The 14,878-nt window shown below is 53.3% G+C and overlaps 1 protein-coding gene across 2 annotated transcripts in view; it reads left to right on the top strand.

Moving 5' to 3' along the window:
• The window catches only part of EPRS1 (glutamyl-prolyl-tRNA synthetase 1), a 483,086-nt gene that overhangs the window by 430,773 nt on the left and 37,435 nt on the right, over positions 1-14,878 (top strand). The gene's annotated exons all lie outside the window — the stretch shown is intronic.

The following is a 14,878-nucleotide window of genomic DNA, read 5'->3' as shown; positions in this document are numbered from 1 at the left end:
CGACCCGCGGGGACCGGTATAAGGTTGCGTAGTACCCGTGGAAGACGTGCAGGATATCAGTCTGCGAACATTTGAGCTGCCCGTCCGGGGCTAGGAGCTCCGTGATAGGGCATGGTGTTGTGTCTTGCTTGGCTAGCCAAGCCAGGAGGGATCCCGCCCTATTCCCCTCCCTGTGTGTCCGTGCCGCGTATGCCCGAAAGTTGTATTTACGCAGGTCTCGCAGCGCTGTTGCATGGGTGGATTTGGCCGCCGATAGTTGTGCCGTTGTGGCGTCTCCCTGATCTACCCTCTTCAAGAGTTCCGCGAGCTGGGTCTCCGCTCCCTGCAAGGCCCTGTCTAGCACTCTCCTGACCCCAACTACTTGCTGAATGCAGTGGCCTCTGGCGCTCGCCTTGAACGCATCCCACTCCAACGAACGCGTGGAAGCCGTATTGTCGTTCTGTCGAAAGTGGCCCTGCATATACTCCTCAAGGGTTTGGCGGAATACCGGGTCTGTGAGGCATTCCCGGGGCATCCTCCACGTTGGGATCGGGGGGTGAGGGGGTCTCCATCGGAGGACCGCAGTGTGTGCATCATGGTCCGACACTATTCTGCCTAGATAGTCCGAGTCTTGTACCATAGGTAGGAGCGACACGGAGCATAGGAATCTGTCTAGACGGACCCTCAGATCGTGGGGGATTGAATGAAAGGAGTAGAGCTTCGTGGTGGGGTGGCGAGTTCTCCAGATGCCTGCTTGTATGCTGATGAGTGGGACTGCGGGGGGGTGTGAGCGGTCCAGGTGTGGGTCTAGGGTGCAATTGTAATCCCCTCCCCCCCCCCAAGAGCCATGGGACCGACGTGTGATGTGCCAATGTGTGTGTGAGTTTGCCCCAGTAGCCCTCCTGCTCTGTGTTGGGGGCGTATATACTCCCTATCAATAGTTGTTGGCCCTCTAACAGTCCCGTCAGTATTGCATAACGGCCCTCCCTGTCTGAGTCTGCTTTGCTCTTTAAATGGCACCCCCGGTCTGATCCACACTAGCGCGCCCCTGGCAAATGCGGAGTAGGTCGTGGCGCAGATTATGCCTCGCCACTTTCTCTGTAGCCGGTCCGCCTCCCCCGCTGTCAGATGCGTCTCTTGTAAGAGTGCTACCTGGGCCTTCTGTCTCTTGATGTAGGCATAAATGGAGTATCGCTTGCAGGCGGTATGCATTCCCCGGACATTAAGTGTCAGGAATTTTATATCCGTGTTAGGAGAGGTGTGAGACATGTTGGGAGAAGTCATGTGTATACGTCCTTGTTGTATTGTGGACCCCACAATCGTCTCTCCCGGCCCCTCGCCCGCCACCTACCGTCCGTCTGTGTACTGCATCGTCCATGAAGGTCTCCTTGCCCGCTCTGGGAATGGTGAGGAGGGAACACATAGGGTAGGGGGGTGAACTGCAACAACTGCGGGAAACAGTACCAATACTGGGGGCGCAACGTGCGAAGCGGTGTGCCCAAACTGATTGTCATGGTACAACTTTAGTTCGTAACTGTGGGGGTGGTGGTTCAGGTGGCTGCCGACTCCAGCTCTGGCAGTTGCCCGTGTATTGTTGATGTCCATAATTGTCCTGCCCGGCGTCGGGCTCATTGGTTATTCTGCTCCTTGCGATCTGTAGGGCCGCGTGTGTCCGTTTTCTCGCTGAGCCGGTCCGTGGGCATCGTGTCAAATGAGTGTGTCTGCAGTCTGGGGGGTCACCACGGGGGGTGTCATCGAGCCCTCCCGCGACCTAGGCGTAGCACTCCTTTCGTCGTCCGAGGTGAAGATGTGAGGGCCACGTTCCGAGTCTGATCCTCTGTCCTGGGGACTCAGAGTGGCAACCGCCTGGAGAGCCTTCCGACGCTCCGCGATGATCTGTGCGAGGTCCGGGGAGCTGGCGGTGGTAGTGCCGGTCCGCACACTAATCTGCGTGGAGGAGGCCTTTCGGGGACGGCGACCCGGGCGCCCGGGTGTCTTTTTCGGGCGAGGACCGGGGTCATCTCTGGTGCGTTGCGTGTGCTGTTCCACCCATGTCGCCGCTTCTCCTGGGTCCGTGAAGAAGTGCGTCTCGCCTTCATAGATGATCATGAGGCGGGCCGGGAAAAGAAGCGCATATTGTATGTTTTTCAGGCGCATGGCGTGTTTCACTGCCATGAAGGTGGCCCGTTGCTGCTGGACCGCGCGGGAGTAGTCCGGGAACAACATGACTTGCTTGTCCTCCAGTTGCAGCCGCCCCTGCTGTCTGGCTGCTCGTAGGATAGTGTCTCGGTCCTGATAATGGAGGAGCTTGACCAAGAAAGGGCGGGGAGGCATGCCCGGCTGTGGTCTTCGAGCCGGCACCCTGTGGGCTCTCTCCACGGAAAAGAACGCGGTGAGGGCGTCTGCTGGCATGAATGTGGCTATCCAGTCCGTGATGTATTTGATCGGGTTAGGCCCTTCGATTCCTTCCGGCAGATTCATGATGCGAATATTGCTCCGCCTGGAGCGCACTTCTAGGTCGTCCGTCTTATCCTCCAGCACCTTTATCTGAGTTAGGAGGTCCTGAAGCGTGTTGCCATGCTTTTGTACCTGTGGTTCCAGCGTTTGTATAGTGTGCTCGCTGTGTGCGACTTTGTCCGCCAGTTTTCTGTGGTCGTCGCGAAGGAGGCCCAGGTCAGACGCCAACTCGCCGAACCTCCCTTCCATTGCCACTCGAGATTGTTCTATGGCCGCCAGGACCTGGTCCAGTTTCCTAGACGTGGGGTCGTCCGTGACGGGCAGAGCGTCCGTCCGTCCGTTTTTTGACGACCCATTGTGGGGGGGGGGACTCTCCCTGTGCTGGTAGATGCGTCCGCCCGCCGGTGTCCACACTCAGGCCGGCCCTGTAGGCCCACTCACGCCTCTAACGGGTCACTTCAGGGAGCGGTCACCTCCGGGCCGTGTCCCGCTGTCCCGCGGGGGAGCTCATCGCCCGCGCCTCTCCTGGTCTTCAACTTGGCGGTTTATCTGGCTCATGGGACTTCGGCGGTCCCCCAGCGTCCGCGGGCCCGTCCTATTCGCCGTATGTGCGGAGGGGGTGTTCCGTTATATCTGGTCCCCAGGAGGTGAGACCCAGTCCGTCTCCTCGACTCACAGAGGTTACCCCGTGAAGCTTCCTACACCTGGCGGGTCACTCTCAGCCTGTCCCGTCCCGTTGCGTCCACATCGCGGGATCCCCACTCTCCTCCCGTCCGGACAACCCTGCAGGCTCGATGGGGTGCGCACGTCAGGGCTCCCTTCGCGAAGCGGTCCTCGTCTCACCACCGGTCCCACCTCCAGGCCAGTCAAGCGTGTGTGTGTGGCTGGGGCTCACCTCGCTCCTCCCCTGGTGGCCCCGTCGTCAGCTCTGCGTGCCCTCTGCCGTATGTCCCCCGGCGTCTGCTAGGGCTGCGGTCGGGGCCCTCTCGTCCTGGGCCGTCCTCGAGTATGGCGGTCTGCTCCCCCCACCTCCGCCGGCCGATCCGCCGTCCAACTCCCCCAGGCAATGTGGGAAGGGGGGGTCCCCTGGGAGCACCACGCAGCGCACGCCCGGCACGGGACCCACCTGTTATGTGGGCCCCTCTGTTAGGCTGCCGTTACCTTCGCGGGAGTTCAGCCTGGCATCTTCCGTCCGCCGCGGAGCCCCGGGGGGAAACGGCGTTCTCCCGCCCTGCTGTCCTCGTAGTTGTTGGGGCTCCCAGGTCACCCCCTCGGGGCCCGTCTGAGCTTCACTGGCTCGGGGCGCCGACGCAGGCGGCCGCGATCGCTAGCAGGGTCGGCCGCGTCACCTGGGTCTCCGCTGCTCCTCAGCCTTGCCGCCGCTCCTCCCGGGCCGATCGCCCGTCCGCCATCTTGTTCGCGGTCTGCCAACGGTCACGCGGAGCCCTCAACACCGCCGCAGCCTCTGTCTCGGCGGTTCGGAGCCAGCCGGTAGTGTCACCGCGTGTGTGGTGCTCGGCCCGATACTTTCTCGGGTCGGTGGAGGTCCAGGGCAGGTAGTATTATCTGCTGTTACGGGCCGCCGAGCAGGAGCCTCAGAGAGAGGAGTCCGCCATCTTGGCTGGCTCGGCCACGCCCCTCTCATTCTAGACCAGTGTATGCTGGCTTTGGCACGAAATTCCACTGGTAGTCCACAATTCTCGCTTCTTCTGCTCTTTTTTGTCCCTCATCTAGTTTTGTTAGGTGAATTTAAGTTCTCATCCAGGGGATACTCATCAGTAGTCCTAATTTATGAATAATCCCCGCCCACATGCGGGATCCCGGAGCATATAGAAAATACATATATATACATATATATGCATATGTGAAAACATATACATGCAGCCTAAAAATGTTTCAAACATGGCAAAGCTGTAAATTACATAGGTTTGCATTGCAGTGCCCCCTAACCCATAAGGAAAAACGGACGCACCAAGCCAATTGCCACACAACAATGCTTTATTGCCATAAAGCAAACCTGTAATTGCAGGCATTTGCCTGTAGGCTGCAGTAGAGTATCAAGAAACAAAGAAAACTGACACCTTGCCTTTAAGGCATTAGAGTAGGGGGACCGTGCCTTTAAGACCTGCAGGAGACCCCATGCTCCCATGATGCACCACAGGTTGCAGTAGGGCCAGTTCTTTTTTCCGGCTCCTTCTGTGAGGATCCTGGAGCTTGAGCTCTTCAGTTTTTTGACTGAAAGTTTGTTCAGATTTTTTCAGAATTTTCGACGTTTTCTGGCTCCTGAAGGTGTGTTCTGCTGGTTTCCAGAAGAATTTCATATTTTTTCCAGTCCGAATGCCTGCTTTATTCAGGAAATGCCCTTCCTGTGGCAATAAGATGGCATTGGCGGATCCACACTCTGTGTGTATTGTGTGTTTGCCAACTTCACACAAGCCTGACCGGTGCCCCCACTGCCAGAAGTTTTCCAAGCGCACTCTGCGAGATAGAGAGCGCATTAAGCTACATGCCCAGCTGGAGAAGAAGAGAAGCTGTCGTGAAGGCGACCATTCATCCTCAAAACCACCTTCAGCTTCACAATCTCAACAAGCATTTGCAATGCAATAAGTCTCGCATTTACGCGGGTTTAAGCTATTGGCATTGTATATGACAATGCCTTTTATTTATGTTTTGAAAACCAAAACATAAATAAAGGGCATTGTCATGTACAATGCCAATAGCTCAAACTGCATAAATGCGAGACCTATTGCATTGCAAATGCTTGTTTTTAACGCAGAACAAAATGCTGTATGGTGCTCTGTAAAACACGTTAGCGCCACCTGGTGTATTTCATGCAATACGGCCCCAGAAATGTTCTGCCAAATGCAATGGATCTCCGTCACATAAACAAAGGCAATAAAAATCAAACATCAAAGCGGCGAAAGTGAAAGTAATCCAGCAGAGCATCAAAAGGCCGGGTGAGAAGGGAGGGGGGAATGCAAGGGTCAAAGCGGCTAAAGTGAAAGAAAGCTATAGAGAAGGGAGGGGGGAGTGGGAGCAGCTGTGCACGTGCATGTGATCGTGCACTCAAGGTTTAGCACTTTGAAAATCCCACATACAAAATGTCTCTTCGAGCCTTTGGCTCAGCGAGACCTAAAAACGGCGGCAGAGGACGACTTCTGCGTCTAGGGATACATCTCGACGTCGAGATTCTCCGCCGCGAAGAAGTAAGTCGGCGTCGAGGCTCAGTCCTTCGGGCTCGAAGGCTGTTAGTCCGGTGAGATCTGGACTGTCTCCATCGACGTCGAGTCTTCCGTCGGCGTCGAGACACTCTCCGCCTCCCTCGAGGGGGTCGGCGTCGAGAGATGCGGCGACGTATATCTCGCCGCGAGTGGGTCGTTCGACGTCAAGACAAACCCCCACTCGGCGACATGAAAGGTCGACGTCGTGGAAGGTCGACGTCGTGGTCGCCAGGTCGACGTCGTGAGAGGTCGACGTCGTGAGAGGTCGAAGTCATCAGGCCGACCTCAAGCACCTGTTCGGCGACGAAGATCGACGTCTATGTCGAGACCGCCGTCGAGGGCTGAATGCCATTCTCAGCAACTGGCACCGATGGTGACACAAACGTCATCGACGTCGAGGGGTTCGACGTCGAAGGATACAGCGGCAGTGGCCACGGAGAGAGGAGTCAGATCTAGATCTTCTGGAGATCGATCATCATCTCCAGGCCTGCATATCGTGCAGATCTCTCCGGAAGGATCACCTAAGGCACCAGAGAAGTTCGGACTTTCTCCTCGCTGGTTGGAGGGTGTGGGTACAGGTGACTGCAGAAGTCCGGGCTCGGACTATTCCCGCACGTACTCTCCCTCCAGGATTTCTCCGCACAGGAGCAAGTCTCCGCAGGGTAGTCGAAGGCCGCCTTCTCCACACCGGTCTCAATCCAGGGACCGTCCCTCTTCGCACAGAAGGCCAAGATCTCCTTCAAAGCACAGATCACTGTCCAGGGCTCACCACAGCGACCGCCCCCACAAGAGGCGACGCACAAGATCGCCCACCTGGTCTTCCTCCACAAGGTCCTCGATCCGGGACTACTCTCCGACCTGGTCTTCTACACCTCCGTCACGAGTGTCCCCAGTTGATGACATCACTATTTTCTCTGACGTCCTGGGTAGAGGTGCGCAGAAATTGAATATCACGCTGCACACCCCTCTGGCACCCACTTCAATCATTTTTTATACATTGCATCACCAGTCAGCACCCAGACCTTTGCTACCATTGGTGCCAGGATTGTTGGAGCCAGCTATGGCCACATTTCTCACCCCCGCTACGGTGGGCTCTGTGCCTTCAAGAATAGCTAAAAAGTATAAGGCTCCTGCTGAGGACCCTTTGTTTCTGAGGGCGGACCCGCCAGCGGACTCGGTGATCATGGTAGCTGCAATGCAGTCCCATTCTGCCTCCGTTTCGTCTTCTGTTCCCCCGGAGAAGGACAGCAAGCAAATGGACTCGTATGGCAGAAAGATGTGCAACACTTCCGCCTCCCACATGAAAGTGGCTAGTGCCTCAGCCCTGCTAGGGCGGTATGATCGTTCTCTGTGGGATTCCCTCTCCAGATTTGTTGAGAAACTGCCAAGAGAAGACAGGCAGGATTTTACTGAAATCCTCCAGGAAGGTGGGCTTGTAGCCAATCAAATCATCAGTGCGGCTGCTGATGCTTCCGATCTCGCCGCACATGGCTATTCGCATGGCGTATGTTCTCGGCGCTCAGCCTGGCTAAGGCTAACGGGCCTCAAGCCTGATGCGCAGACGAAGATTCTTAATCTGCCATTTAACGGGCCATCTTTGTTTGGGGCTCACGCTGATGATCAAATGACCAAAATGAAGGCGGAGTTGGACACCGTTAAAGCTGTGGGACTGGAAAAGCGCAAGGAATATCGCAAGCGCTTTCGGCAGGGCGACAAGCGTGCCTTTCATCAGCGCGTTCAAACACCCCAATGGTCCTCTCAAAACCAACAGAGGTCCCAGTTTCAACAAAGGGGCCGTGGCAGAGGGAGAGGAAGTGCAAAGCAGCAACAGTCCTCCACCAAACAGCCCTCAAAGCAGTGAGATTTTACTTCCTCCGCGCTCGTTCGCCACTCCGGTAGGAGGAAGTATCAGTGTTCACCTGGCAGAGTGGGAAGCTATTACAAAAGACAGATGGGTGCTGAATATTGTACAGCATGGCTACTTGCTGAGGTTCAAGTCTCACCCTCCGCAGGTATCCCCACGGAGGCAGTACCTCCCTCAAATCCAAAAACGGCTTTTACTGGACGAAGTAGCCACTCTCCTCTCCAAAAACGCGATAGGAGGTTCCGCTCCGGCAGAGAAATCAAGGAGTGTACTCCCGGTACTTTCTTGTTCAAAAACGAGGAGTGGTCAACGAGTACAGACCCATTCTCGATCTCCGTCTGCTCAACGGATTTGTCAGGAGAGAAAAGTTCAGGATGCTGGCTCTACATCAGATCTTCCCGCATCTTCACCAGGGGGGACTGGATTTGTGCCATCGACCTACAGGATGCCTACTTCCATATTCCTGTCTCAGTGAAACACCGAAAATTTCTCAGGTTCCAGATCTCTCGTCGGCACTATCAGTACAGAGTTCTGCCATTTGGCCTCAAATCTGCTCCACGGTCATTCTCAAAGTGTATGGCGGTGGTAGCTGCCTTCCTCCGCAAACGGAAGATATTCGTCTACCCTTATCTAGACGACTGGCTCCTGAAGAGTTCCACTCCTGCTCGACTCCAGGGCCATCTCTCGTTTTGCCTCAAGCTTCTACACTCGCTGGGATCACAGGTCAATTACAAAAAGTCGGTCCTCAATCCCGCTCGGCGGATTCACTACCTGTGCGCCTCTCTGGACTCCGCAAAGGCAAGAGTGTGTCCTTCGGAGGAGAGGTTATCATCCATGCTTCAGAAATGTCACACGCTTCTCAACGCGGCACTTCCCACAGCCAGGCAAGTGTCGTCACTTCTGGGGTCGATGGCTTCGTGCATTTACATTGTACCCGTCTTCACATGCGACCTCTGCAACAAGAACTAGTGGATCAATGGTCGCAGAGGTCCGGCCGCTGGGAGGATTGCATTTGTCTTCACCAAGCTGCCAAAGACTCCATCAGATGGTGGATGAAACGCTCCCATCTACTTCACGGCGTCCCTTTCCATCAGGCGCCTCCGGCACAGACAGTGGTCACAGATGCCTCCATGCAGGGCTGGGGTGCTCATATGGGCCAGCTTCAAGTACAAGGTCTCTGGTCCAATTCCGAACAGAGTTATCACATCAACTTCTTGGAGCTACGAGCAGTCCATCTAGCTCTCAAATCCCTGTATCCGTCCCTCCAAACCAACCATGTTCAGATTCAGACAGACAACACAACAACTATGTTCTATCTGAACAAGCAAGGAGGCACCAGATCACGAGTCCTATCTCTGGAAGCTCAGTCCATCTGGCGATGGCTTCTGGCGAGAGACCTGTCCATCATTGCTGTTCACCTGCCAGGGACCCTGAACGTGCAGGCAGACGGTCTCAGCAGAGACTTCGTCGAAGCGCACGGCTGGGTGCTAAACGAAGACGTCGCTCAAGAGATCTTCCGGTTGTGGGGAGTACCGGACATAGATCTTTTCGCAGATGCGTCAAACAAAAAATGCCCCGTCTTCGCCTCCAGGTACCCCCAACGGGGATCTCAGGGGAACGCACTTTTGATCAGCTGGTCACGGACATTGCAGTACGCTTTTCCTCCTCTCCCTCTCATCCCAGCTGTAATACAGAAATTCTACAGGACCAGAACTTGGATGATCCTGATTGCTCCGGAGTGGCCCCGTCAGTGGTGGTATCCGGATCTACTCCAGCTGTCAGAGGTGCCACACCGGAGGTTGCCTTGCCTACCGAACTTGCTGACCAAGGACCAGGGGAGAGTGTTCCATCCCAACCTCCCCTCTCTTCGCTTGACGGCATGGCTCCTGAATTCCTCCAATATGGACACTTAGATCTTCCAGCGGACTGTATGAACATCCTCCGGGAGGCAAAAAGACCCTCCACTAGGAAGTCTTATGCCTTCAAGTGGGAGAGGTTCTGCATTTGGTGCAGAGATAACGCCCTTGATCCGATCCGGGGTCAAGAACAGGTTAGCTGCTCTCACAGCTTATAGGAAATCTCCTACCCAGGTCTCATTCTTCCAGATGCCGGTAGTCAAAGATTTCTTAGAAGGGCTTAAGAAAGTATTTCCACCAGTGAGGTCTCCTTCCCCTTCCTGGGAACTCAACATTGTTCTCTCTAAGTTGATGGGAGCCCCTTTTGAACTGATTCATAAGGCATCCTTGCAGCATCTGACCTGGAAGGCTGCCTTCTTAGTAGCCATCACTTCTGCCCGCAGGGTGAGTGAAATTCAGGCCCTCTGCTGCAAGGAACCTTACACTGTTTTCCATGCTAATAGAGTGGTGCTACGTACTCATCCGAGCTTCCTGCCCAAGGTGGTCTCGGACTTCCACATTAATCAGGGGATCACGTTGCCCACCTTTTTTCCTCAGCCAACCACTCCCCCGGAGAGAGCTTTACATTCTCGACCTCCGGAGGGTATTGAAATTTTATCTTGCTAGGACCCTGTCGCTTAGAAAGTCTGACAGGCTCTTTGTCAATTACGGTCCAACGAATACCGGGCTGGCTGCCTCCAAGAGGTCCATTTCTAGATGGATTGTCTCATGTATAGCCTTGTCCTATCAACTGTCTCACAAGGTTCTGCAGGGTAGACCAAAAGCACATTCCACTCGAGGGAAAGCTTCAACTGTAGCTCTCCTTCGCAACGTTCCCATGTCTGAAATTTGCAAAGCGGCTACATGGCGCTCAGTACATACTTTTACACGCCATTATTGCCTAGATTCAGACGCACAGGCCGACGACCAGGTGGGGCAGGCCTCTTTGAGGAATTTGTTTGCATAACTGCTATGCTAATGTGGTATTAATGCATGTTCTAAATGCTAAACTGCTCGTCCGCGACACTTTGGGTATGGGCTTGCTACTCTATTCATAGATTATGACTATTGATGAGTATCCCCTGGATGAGAAGGATTAGTTACTTACCTGTAATCCTAGTTCTCATCCAGGGGTATACTCACAAAGTCATAAGCGACCCACCCACCTCCCCGGACGAGCATTTTTTCTCCTTAAGTTAGTGTTGCAGATCTACTCAGGTGCGCGTGCACCGTCAAAAAGAACTGGCCCAACTGCCACCTGTGATGCATCATGGGAGCAGGGGATCTCCTGCAGGTCTTAAAGGCACGGTCCCCCTACTCTAATGCCTTAAAGGCAAGGTGTCAGTTTTCTTTGTTTCTTGATACTCTACTGCAGCCTACAGGCAAATACCTGCAATTACAGGTTTGCTTTATGGCAATAAAGCATTGTTGTGTGACAATTGGCTTGGTGCTTCCGTTTTTCCTTATGGGTTAGGGGGCACTGCAATGCAAACCTATGTAATTTACAGCTTTGCCATGTTTGAAACATTTTTAGGCTGCATGTATATGTTTTCACATATGCATATATATGTATTTTCTATATGCTCCGGGATCCCACACGTGGGCGGGGATTATTCATAGATTATGACTTTGAGTATACCCTTGGATGAGAACTAGGATTACAGGTAAATAACTAATCCTTCCTGGTGTCAGGGGTCACCTAAATACTGATTTTTAGGGGGCATTGGGGGGAGTGAAGGGTAGTAGCCAATGGACTACATAGCGTTGGGGTCACTATGCTCCTTATATGACCACTTCTTGTGGGGAATGTGAATAACCCTGTCCCAGAGTTCCTAATTCCACCAAAATCAAGATGGTGGAAACCTTCCTTCGTGGAGCACATCAGGCAGCTCACTTAGGGGTGTGACTAGCCTGGTGGTGCAGCACGCCTACTTGGGTGCCATGCCAGCCAGCACTGCCTGGGTGCCATTCCAGCCAGCACTGCTTGAAGGTATAGGTAAGTCACTCCTCTAACAGGCCTCACAGACAGGTGCACTATACACAGGTGAGGGCATATCTGCATGAGTAGATATGCCCCTACAGTACTTTAGCCCATTCATAAGATTTGTTAGTGTCAGGGAAGCCCTAAGGAGTACATGGCTGGAACCTAGACCACTTGAGTTCCCCAGCACCATGATGGCTTCACTGAAAGTAGGAGTGTTTGATACCAAACAACTTCTTGTAATAAATACACACTAATGCCAGTGTGAGATTTATTATGCCATGTACTAAGAGGGCACCACAGAAGTGCCCCCTGAAAACCTACCGACCCCAGTGTGGGCACTGACTGGCTTTAGGCAGCCAGCCACATACAGACGTGTCTGGACCCGTGGGTGGAGAGCCTCTGGTCTCTGGGACCAGAAACAATGCACGTCCTGCGAAGAGGTGTCAAATCAGTTCCCCCAGGATGGGCCAGTGCTCGAAGGGGAAGCTTCAAAGGCCTGCCTCCTTTGTAATGCGACCCCCAGCCTCTGCTGCTAGCAGCAGATAGCAGCCCCGGTTTACATCCCCACTTTGGATTGGAAAACCGGTCAGACCTAGAAGAATACGTGGTGTTCCCACATCTGCCAACTCCACCCCTAAAATTCACATCTTTCAGTCCCTGCTATCTTGAAGATGAGGTGGACCCCTCCAATCAAGGCTAGGTCTATGGCCCCTCTCACAGGAGAGTGGCAGAATAGTGGGTGCAGTCACCCCAGGAGAGGTAAGCATTGACCCTACCTGCTACTCCCCTAATACCCCCCCTAAATTTAGTATTTAGGTGGCTCCCCCAGACCTGGAAACGAGATCTGAGATGACCTAAGAAGAAAGAAGATATCCCTGCAGAGAAGACTGAAGACGACTGCCTTGACCTCAGTCCTATTGGACTGTCCATCTTCGACCAACCTGTCACCTGTGTTGTAGCCAGCGACCTCTGAAAACCCTGTGAGGACTGCTGCCTTCGAAAAAGACTCTAATTTCCTGAGGACAACGGCCCTTTCCAAAAAAAGAATCTACTCCAAGGGCTCCGAAAGCAGCTGGAGCCGTGACTCCAGCCCACTCTGCACCCAACGACCAAGGCCAGAGCGGCTCACCTGCATTTGAAGTCTCTCCAGCGATCCTGACCTCGTGTTTAGCATTGGCTGACCTCCCCTGATCTCCACGGCGGTGCCTGCAGTGTGAACCCAGAGGCTCCTCTGACCGCAACTGGCTTCGGTAAGAAGACTTCTACGTCTAAAGGCACCCCTTCACCTGATGCCCCTGCGACCCCTTACACCTCTACTTACCTCTTCTCTCATTGGTCTCTCTCCTGCAACCTCCAGTGTCACGCCTGCAGCTTGTTTGCCAACAACAGAATCTCCATTGAAGAGCATTGAGTGCCCGATGCTGAATTTGCACCCTGCCGCCCATGTGCTGCTTGTGGTGTATGTTTGGTGCTACTTTGTGCCCCCCTCCCCACCCTGTAATTGATCTAACCTCAAAGCTTGGCTCCTGCAACCAATTTACTTATCTGCAAGCATTGTGGCTTCGAGCACCCCCAGTCTCTATTGAAATACATTAGGCTGAACTCTGATTTTGACCATTGCACCCGGCCACTATGTGCCGCTGGTAGTGCAGTTTTGGTACTCACTTGACCCTTGCCACTTGCTGACCTTTAGGTCCCGAAGAATGAAATTGTGAAATGGATGAAAAACAGCTGCCTACAACTAAACACCAACAAAACGGAAGTACTCATCATGGGCCCAAACCCGACGCCTGGAACGACACCTGGTGGCACCCCGCCCTCGGAAGCCCGCCCACCACCACGGACCACGCACGCAACCTGGGAATCATCCTGGACTCAGAGCTCAAAATGGACTGCCAGATCAGCTCTGTCTCGTCCTCCTGCTTCCACACCCTCCGCCTCCTACGTAAGACCTTCAAATGGATCCCCCTCGAACACAGAAAGACCGTCACTCATGCCCTGGTCACCAGCAGACTCGACTACGGCAACCCACTCTGTGCTGGAATAAACAAAAACCTCACCCCCAAGCTACAGAACATCCAAAACGCCGCCGCAAGACTGGTCCTCAACCTGCCAAGACACTGCCACATCTCCAAGCACCTGTGCACACTCCACTGGCTCCCCACCGAAGGTGGAGTCACCCTCAAGATGCTCACCAACGCTCACAAGGCCCTCCACGACTCCGGACCAGCATACCTGAACAGCTGACTCAAATTCCACGCAATCCAAAGGACCCTACGATCAGCCCAGCTCTCCTACGCCGTGGTCTCCTGCACCAGAAAGACTGGATCAGGAGGCCGCTCCTTCTCCTTCCTCGCGGCGAAAGCCTGGAACGACCTTCCGCTCCACCTCAGACAGACAACATCGCTCCCCATCTTTATGGACTGGAACCTGTGAACCCCCGGCGCCTCCCCCCCAGCGCCTTGAGACCCTTACGGATGAGTAGTCGCGCTTAACAAACACCTGATTGATTGATAATTACCTGTTTAACCACAATCTTATTATCCCCCCATGATAATATTAGTGTCTTTTTTTTTTTTTTTTGATTTTTTCTAAAGGGAATAGCATTTTTATATAAAAACGTACTTACCTAATAGTAAAGATCTTGCTCTTAAAATAAATTACAAAGTATATTTTTGTAAAATTGGTGTGGATCTCCTTTTTGAGTTGTCTAATATTGGCCAATGTTGTGCAATAAATGTGTTACACTTCTCTGTGTTAGGCCTAAGGCTGCTCGCCCCTACTGCCACTAACAAAGCACTTTGGGTTGTACATTGAGCCCTGTACACTTTTGAGGGAACCCCTAAATTCTGTGCATGGTATAACCCCCCTAGTGGGCATACCATATACAGAGCCAGCACCCTCCAGCAAAGCACACAGGGTGTGTGCCGTGTCGTGCTTTCACATTTGTTTGCACCATTTCACACAGCCTGCCATAGCAGTCTGCAGGAGTTAGGGTGGCACAATATGTGCTGTAGCCCTTAGAGACCCTCTTTACTACCCATGCCCTAGGTACCAGAGCTACCATTTACTACGGACTTAAAGAGGTGCTAAAGGTCTTGCCAATTGGGTTGCAAATACCTTGTATTAGGGAAAGAGCACTTGCACTGAGGACCTGGTTGGCAGGAACCCTGTGCACTTCTGCCAAAATTGCATCAAATACCAGGCAAAAAGTGGGGGTGACCATGTCAAAAAGGGGCACTCTCTTACTACACCTTCTACACAAGAAGCTGCAACTCTAGAGTCGAAAAACAATAAACAAGGTAAGATACAACACACAATATCTCCGTATCTATTTCTCTATCTCTCCTCAACTATGTTCTTAGGTCATCTGAAAATGGTGGTGTTTTGGAAGGTATCTCTTAGTTCTTGCATAGCATTATTTGTGTATTATTTTTTTGAGAGGCTTACCTGAAAATTATAATCTGAAATGCTTTAT

Source organism: Triturus cristatus, chromosome 6, assembly GCF_964204655.1.
Source record: "Triturus cristatus chromosome 6, aTriCri1.1, whole genome shotgun sequence".
Classification (NCBI taxonomy): Eukaryota; Metazoa; Chordata; class Amphibia; order Caudata; family Salamandridae; genus Triturus; species Triturus cristatus.
Note: the sequence above shows the minus strand (reverse complement) of the source record. Positions and strands in the feature narration are given on the sequence as shown.